Consider the following 7,905-nt stretch of genomic DNA (forward strand, 5'->3'; position numbering starts at 1 on the left):
CCCCCTTCCAAAATCTAACCCCAATTACTTCTTCAATTACCAAATCACACCCCTACCTCTAATTTCTCCTCCTTCATCCCCAATAAAAAAAAATAAAATTGAATTTGAAAATTAAAAAATTGACATGATTTGAATGTTTGGTTGTTGATTTTAGAGAATTTGGTGTTGATTTGATCGAATTTATCACGTAGTTGAGATTTTTATCACTATTTTATGGTATTTTTTATGATGGTAATGGAGTTTTCCGACGAAAATTCATCGAAAAATATGGCATGTATGTGCAGGTGTGGCTGTGGGGGGTGGATGAAGGTGTGTGCAAGTATGGAAGTGTGGGGGTGGACTGGGGTGGACAGGGTGTGTGCAGGTGTGGTGGTGGATGAGAGGTGGGGAGGCGGGGGGAGGGGATGGGAGGGGATGAGGGTTATGAAGAAGATAGAAAATGGGGGGTGGGTTATTTTTAAAATTTAAAATATTTTATATATATTTAAATATATATATATATATATATATATACATAATATTTATATATATAATATTAATATATATATATATATATATAATATTGATATATATATATATTTATGTATATTTTACTTATATATATATATATATATATATATATATAATATTTAAAAAATACTTTATTTACGCGGCTCCGACGTAGCGCTGACATGTCAGCGAGTGTGATGCACTCTCCCTCATGAGAGTGGTATTACATATTAAGGGGTGAAATTAATTCACTCCAAAGCTGTTAAGGGGGTAACTAACTGGAAGGTTAGTTTAAGTGCTAAAGTAAGTTGGGAACACAAGTTCGGGGGTTGATGCATTATCTCTCTCTCTATATGTGTATGTATCTATTTATATATGTATAGTATTTATTTTTGAGAAAAGATATCTTTTCCTCCCTGAACTTATCCTCCAAACTCACTTTAACACTTAAACTTAACTTCTATTTATTTACCCCCCTTAACATCTTTAAAGTGTATTATTTTCATCCCTTAAGCTGACGTGGAATTTTTAAAAAAGAAAAAAAATGCGTTATTTTATTTAAAAACTAATATGGCCCCACTTTTTAATATATATATATATATATATATATATATATATATATATATATATATATTAAAAAAAACTACCTTTTTCATCTTCTTAATACCAACACCCATTTCTTCATTTTCTCCATACCCCACCCCCTCCCCCATTTCTTCATCTCCTTCTAACCCCCATCCACTAAATTCATCACCCCCACTCCACCTCACCCCAATTTCTTATCTTTCAACTATCATATCCGCCACCTCCACCTAACCCCCATTGCTTAAGGTGAAAAAGAGAAAAGAAAAAAACGATAGGTGAGGTGGATGAAATTTAATGATGGGTGAATTTGATAAGATAAGTTCAGATACCTGTAAAATGTGTTGTTGATGATAAAATGCTGAATTAGGATTTTGATTCTTTTGACTTTGGTGACTTTGAGCTATTAAGAAGATAAAGTGCTGAATTGAGTTTTTTATTCTTGAAAGTTTAATGGCTGTGAGCTATTAAGAAGATGAATAAATTGATACTTTACAATTTTTTTGTGGATGCATGATTTGTTGATAAAATGCTAAATTGTGTTTTTAATTCTTGAAACTTTGATGGTTTTGAGCTATAAGGAAAATGAAAAATTGGTACTTTTCAGTTTATTTTTTTGGATGCAGGAATTGCTGATGATAAAATGGTGAAATGGGTATTTGATTCTTGTGGCTTTGAGTTATTAAGAAGATGAAAGTTTGATGACTTTGAGCAGTTAAAAAGATAAAGAAATGATTTTTTTCTAACGCGGGTCAGCTTTGCCTAGTATTGTGTGATTGCCACCGTTAATTGTTCTTTACCTTCAATTGAATGTATGGGTTCAATGGTGAATTTGGTTTTCTGATTCTTGTAGATTTTGTGGCTTTGAATAATCTGTTGAACGAGCACGTGAATTATATTGTTTGATTGGCAAATTTAATTGGTTTTTATCTGAATTGAAATTTTTTTTTGCTTAATAAATATCAACAATGACCAGTGGTAATATGCTTTAAGTTTGAAGAAAATAGAAAATGGAGGAGAGGAGAGAGGTGGGGTGGTTTAAAGAAGATAGAAAAAGGGAGGGCTGCGTTGCAGGGTAGGGGCAGGGTGGGTGGGGTTGTGAAGAAGAAAGAAAATGGGGGTGGGGGTGCATTTTTTATCTAATATATATATATATATATATATATATATATATATATATATATATAAATATGTATTTATATAAATAAAATAGTAAATATATATTTTTTATTTTTTTTAAAAAATATATATAAAAATAATATGTGGGGGATTAATTTTTTTTTTTAGAAAAATCAAACTTCTTATGTGGCAATGATGTGGCTTTGACGTGGTGTTGATGTGTAGGCGAATGTAACATACTCTCCATTGTGAGAGTGGTATTTAGTTTTGAGGAGCGAAAATAATACTCTTTAAAGCTGTTAAGGGGTAAATAAATAGAAGTTAAGGGGATAAATAAATAGAAGTTAGGTTTAAGTGCTAGAATGAGTTTGAAGTACAGAGGGAAAAAAAGCTTTTTCTCTTTAATTTTTCTTTATTCTTATATTAAACCTGATCCACATTTCAGTCAAAATAAACAGGTGCTCTTTGTCACTCCCAATATTTGGTTCACGCGTATTCTCGCCTCCCCGGAAAATAGTCGAAGGGTCTCTATCCAGATACCTAAAATCAGCGACAACAATGCTCCCCTTTCTCTTCCCACCTCCTCTCTCTCATCCAAATCAGAGAGGCTAGCGGCAATAGCTGTCGCAACCCTGCCATCGCTGCACAATATTCGCCCCTTCTCAGCCAAGTCCAACCTGTGAGTCCGAAAATCAGATAAAAGTCAGCCCCAAATTAGTGATACAAGGAAAATTTGATTCAAATCTGCATTAAGGTTCTGGAAATCGTCCAAATTGAGGAAGGATCTGTCCCTTTCCAATTTTGAATTCTAATTTCCCGATTCGCCCATTGGTTTCTTTGAATTTGTAGTTTCAAATCCGGACTTTCAAGTCTAGATTTACCTATAAATGGTCGCATTGTTCAATTCGTATGAACAGAGGTCGGGTTTTTTCTTGGGAATCAAAAAAGGGGTCTGAAGAAAAAAAAAAGAAATCTCGTGAGGAGAGGCGGAGGAAATCGAGTAAAAGAAGGCCGGAAAAGGGCCGAGATTGGAGAAAAAATGGGTTGGGAAAGCTAAAAAAGGGAGGCATTGAAGTTGCTGGGATTCACTGTCTTTTTTCTCTTTCTCCATTTTTTGGTCCATGGAGGAATTGCGAGTCCCAGAGTTGAGTTTGTCACCGAAAAATCCTTAACCGGAAGCCCGAGTTGGCTACACCGAAAAAGGTGCGATTTTCTCCTTTTGATTTTGTTCTTCGTCTGTTTCATATATGTATTTTTATCTCATCGATCTATGAACGTGCAATTATGATTCATTCAGAAAATTTGTTATGGACGTTTCACCTTAGAGCATAAAGATGATTTTGGTTCTAAAATGGGTTTGCAGTTAAGTTCCAATTAAATCCTAATTGATTTTGGAAGATGGATTCCTGTATATAATTTTCCGTCTAGCTTGAGTTGTCGTTCGTGCCGAAAAATGGATTTGAAGGTGTATGATGCACGTTTGATCGTGATGGTGTTGTTCGTTCGCTGGAAATTATATATTTTCGCCCCCTTTAATCTGTAGAGTACCCCTTTGTTTCAAGAGAGGCTATTTGCAAACGTGATATGTTGTTTTCTCGGGGTCGTTTGGGAGAGTGTATAAGAATAATATTAAATATTAAATAGGGTGTATTTGTAATGTTTATATTATTAATATAAGTATTAGTAATGTTAGTATTAGTTATGTTTGACTTGATGTATTAAAAGATAATTTATATTTATATAAATTTTGTAAAAAAATATTTGTCTACTAAATTACCCTTTCCTTAAACCCACCCTTGTACCATCTGTTTTCCAGAAATACATGGAACTGCAGCAGCTATACAGTAGAAAATTCAATTTTCCACTTTTCTCTGAATTCAAAAATGTTAGAAAAGAAATTAACGAAATTGTGGCCGGAAAGAGGAAGAATTCGAAGTCATAGTTGACCAGAAAAACACAGCTAAACAGGTCAACTCTAAGCACAACATTAAGCTTATGTGGAGTGCCCAAAACCTATCAGAATCGAGTAATTGTAAGTTGAAGCCATAATCTCAGAAGCCAGAGTGTACAGAAAAATAAAATTGTGCAAGTACCATTGTGAGGTTCAAAGCAATCATCGAAATCTCAGCTTGAAAAAAACCTCAAAATTCAGTACACCAAATAACGCAAAGATTACACATTATTCAACCCATTGAACACCTTCTATAAATAATCAGTAACTCAAAGCAGGAATTAAATTTAGATAAATTAGATATCGTCATCATCCCCTAAAATCTTACATATCCGAAGGTCTTAACGAAAAACAGCATACAAAGAGGCAGCAAGCAGAATTTTTGCATGACATACAACTGTCTAATATGTTACTGTGATCACTAGGGGTGTACAGACTAAACCGTCAAGTCAAACCGAATTGACGAACCAAATCAAACCGAGAAAAAAAACTAACTTATGGTTTGATTTGATTGGTTTGGTGTTAGAAAAAAAAACCCGACCATTCTTGATTTGGTTTGATGTTAACAAAAAAAAAGTCAAATCGAATCCGAATCAAACCGACATAATATATATATATATATATATATTCGAACTATTTATACATAAAATATTAATTATAATCTATTTTTTAAATACTTTTTCAACTAGTTTTGGTAATTTTCAATAATTTGAAAGTAGATGTAGATATATATTTAAATTTGGGCCTTTAAATTGTAATATTTGTCCATTAATTATTAATTAAATGATCCAAAACCTAGGTCTGCTTATCGAATGGATCGGATGGACCATTACACTTAACGGTTTGACTTAACGGTTATCGATTATAAAATATACAAATCCACTAGCCAACCGATAAGATATCGGTTGGTTTGGTAAGGGATAAACAATTATCGGGTGGTTATCGGACGGTTTATCGGACATCCACAATTTCTGCTTGAATGCGTCTCAAAACCAGAAAACAAAACAGAATATAACATTCTTTTCTTTTCACAATGACACTGACAACAGAAATACTAGTGCTAAATCTCTTTAAAGCTTTGGCTACTGTTGAGTACTTTTGATTTGAATCGGCAAAGCAAACCAAAGCAATGAACAGGTTATGAGTTTTGATCTTTTGTACTTGAATAAATAATAACTTTAGTAGTTACTAGTTAGTAAGTACTTTACTGTTTAGGGTTAATTAGGGATGGACTTTAGGTTAGAATTTAGATCCATTAGGTTTTAGTTTAAATTTTACTATAATATAATATAATATATATTTTATATATCTAGGTGAAAAATATAAGTATATATGGTAATTCTTAACGGGTTAACGATTTATCCAATAAGAAAATTGTGTAATTCACCCCCTCACCAATAAGCCGTTAATTAAAAAAATTTAATCCGTTCACCAACCATTTATCCGATAAGCCAATACCAATAAGCCAATAAGTTAATTTTACGGATGGCTTATCGAATACAGTTCGGTTTTGAACAGCCCTACCAAAACCCAATATAAACTTAAAACTAAACTTTTCACTCTTCATCTCACTTTTTAGTTTCAAGAGAGTTTTTCGCTCCTCATTTTTTCATAATTATGGTTTTTCATTAGCACGTGAGTGAAAACATATTTGATCTAGTATTCGATCACAATATAATTGTAAAAACTAAAGATTATTAAAAAAAAAATAAAAAAAAAATAAAAAAAACGAAAAACCCGAAAAAATCGACTAAAACCTAAACCGAAAAAATCAATTTTATGTTGGTTTGATTTGATTTATAGTTTTAGTAAACCGACATAATTGATTTTTTTTTTTTAAATAAAAAACAAACCAACCCGACCTATGTACACCCCTATTAATCACCTATCTAGAGAACAACAACATTTTACTCTCGCTTGGATCATTAATTTTTCAATAGTCGCCGAGAGAAGATCTTCTCTTGCAGTATGAGCTAGTGCGCAGGTGAAGCGTATGTGCCTGTTAGGCCGCACAACATGAAGCAACAAAGCTCGAACAAATCCTTGTTTCTAAGTAAAAATTACACGAAGTAAGAATTTAAATACTGAAACAATCATTCTAACTACTTTGAACTTTTATGATTAATGAGACTTGGTATTAACATGTCAAAGTTTCTAGAGCAAGCAAGTTCCAATTAGATGTCCAAGAATATAATCCAACATATATAAGAACAAATTTGAGGACTTGGATACAATGTTAACTTACTGTGCATAATAATGTAGAGAATTTCTTCTCGGATCATATAAGTTTATCAAACAACATCCTCTTTATAAGAATCCATTACCTTAACTGCGAGGTGGGGTTGCCAAAGGCAGGGCTAGTGACTGAAGTGAAGTCATAACGAGGTAGCCATAGCCAAAAAATATCCAAGATTTTGCATAATCAAGAAGCAACCAAAACAAACTAAAGGGTAGCCTAGTGTACTAAGCTTCTGGGTATGTACGGGCTTCATAATATACCCGAACCATAAGGGTCTATTGTATGCATTCTTACCCTATATTTTTTCAAGAGGCCGCTCAAAAAAAAAGCCCCTTTATATTGATTCAAACAACAAAATTCCTAGAATCAAGTCATGATCAAAGATGGATATAAAAAGGAAAAAGAAAAAAGAGGACAATATACTTTACTACCTAACTTCTGACAACCAGAAGTCCATTTTTTCTTGATAACCCGTTGCATCTAAATCAGCTTGCGTGCAACTTTTGGTATTGCTGAATAGCCTCGAAACAAGATATGTAAAAACAGTCTTTTACCTGAGAGCATTCACAAAAGCCAGCATGGAATCTACATCCCTCTTCTCCGACGGATACTTAATGGCTAAGTTTTGTGAACTCTTCACTTTTGATGCCGTAATCGTTCGAGTTCTCCAAAAATACACTAGTTTTGGTGAATCCGACACACATCCATTGACACTATTGAAGAGTCCGAGCAACACAGCTTAATGGGTTGTGAAGAATGTCTAGAGAAGAAAAGTATTGCAGGGAAGCTTGCAACCTGGAATTGTTGTTGGGAAAATGCTTTCTGCTCACCACCTGCCCTTTATTTCGCTACTTTCATGCCATAACTCGCCAAGCTTCCATTGCCTGTACAAAATCAGAAACAAGATCATCAAGATAATCCCTAAATACCATTCGGCTATGAAGTAGAAGCGAATGCAACATATATGCAATGGCTCAGATGAATCCAGTGGTGAGAACCTTAAACGTTGAACTAATCAAATTCGAATCTTGGATAAGTTTCAGTGGAGAAAGAAAAATTATTGATGAGAAGATAAATTACATGGCAAAAGCAGCACCAAGGTGCATAAAGAACAACAAGCCAAGGCTCACTTCGATTTTTCAACTTCGGTAGGTTCTGAATTCCAGGCTTACTCAAGCTTACAATGTCCTGGATGTCGAAAATATCAGAAAAAGAAGCATTACCATTAGCATGGTCAGTGATATTTCCATTTCCAATCAGGCTTTCATCCTAGATGTTGCCCTTACGTGAGCCATACTCAGCCTTGAAATCCTCCCACCACTACCTTCCTTTTCGCTCCTGTTGGACAGGTTGGACAAGCCGCGTGCAAGGGTCACATCGAATAAAAACATAAACGTGCTCAATACAGCGATATTTCATCTCCTTGTAGCTTTTGATTAATGCCTGTGTGATCATTTTGTTAGAACAGTTATGTATGCAGGTAGCAATGACGGTGCACAAAGATGAGAGTCCAATGCATTTCTTT

General features: G+C 34.0%; 1 long non-coding RNA gene across 1 annotated transcript; it reads left to right on the plus strand.

Moving 5' to 3' along the window:
• The first annotated feature begins 2,386 nt into the window (after positions 1–2,386).
• Positions 2,387–3,979, plus strand: LOC124887347. Its single transcript, XR_007044898.1, has 2 exons — positions 2,387–3,393; positions 3,554–3,979. It is a non-coding gene; the product is annotated as an uncharacterized LOC124887347 (long non-coding RNA).
• The last annotated feature ends 3,926 nt before the right edge of the window (positions 3,980–7,905 follow it).

This window comes from Capsicum annuum, chromosome 9, assembly GCF_002878395.1.
Source record: "Capsicum annuum cultivar UCD-10X-F1 chromosome 9, UCD10Xv1.1, whole genome shotgun sequence".
NCBI classification, from domain to species: domain Eukaryota; kingdom Viridiplantae; phylum Streptophyta; class Magnoliopsida; order Solanales; family Solanaceae; genus Capsicum; species Capsicum annuum.